General features: G+C 32.9%; 1 protein-coding gene and 1 long non-coding RNA gene across 5 annotated transcripts in view; one reads left to right on the top strand and one right to left on the bottom strand.

The window, feature by feature from the left end:
• Positions 1-313, bottom strand: part of rbfox3b (RNA binding fox-1 homolog 3b) — a 456818-nt gene that overhangs the window by 255072 nt on the left and 201433 nt on the right. The gene's annotated exons all lie outside the window — the stretch shown is intronic.
• LOC116703443 (uncharacterized) overlaps positions 1-313 on the top strand; it is a 13688-nt gene that overhangs the window by 11561 nt on the left and 1814 nt on the right. The window lies entirely within an intron of this gene.

Below are 313 nucleotides of genomic sequence, written 5' to 3'. Positions count from 1 at the left end.
TTTTACATATATGCTCACAGCGTGTATTGAAGTCACTTTTTTCTAGTTTTTGTCCCTTTCTGATGGTTCTGTATGAACATTAATTGTACAACGATATTTAGAATTAGACTAAGCTTATAGAGATTTGTGCATATGGTTGTAAAACATGTTCATGGGTTGTGAATAAGGGTTTGAAATTAAGTCTAGAGTCCTTGGGCTACATTTCCAGAGGAACATTAATTCCCTCTGCTCACTTTCAAGGCAAAGTAGGCTAAATAATATTATATTTTATTTATATTGTGCTTTACTTGGTAGGCTACTCAAAGACACTTTA

This window comes from Etheostoma spectabile, chromosome 15, assembly GCF_008692095.1.
Source record: "Etheostoma spectabile isolate EspeVRDwgs_2016 chromosome 15, UIUC_Espe_1.0, whole genome shotgun sequence".
Taxonomy (NCBI): Eukaryota; Metazoa; Chordata; class Actinopteri; order Perciformes; family Percidae; genus Etheostoma; species Etheostoma spectabile.
The sequence above is the reverse complement of the archived record's forward strand: the minus strand, read 5'-3'. Positions and strand labels throughout refer to the sequence as shown.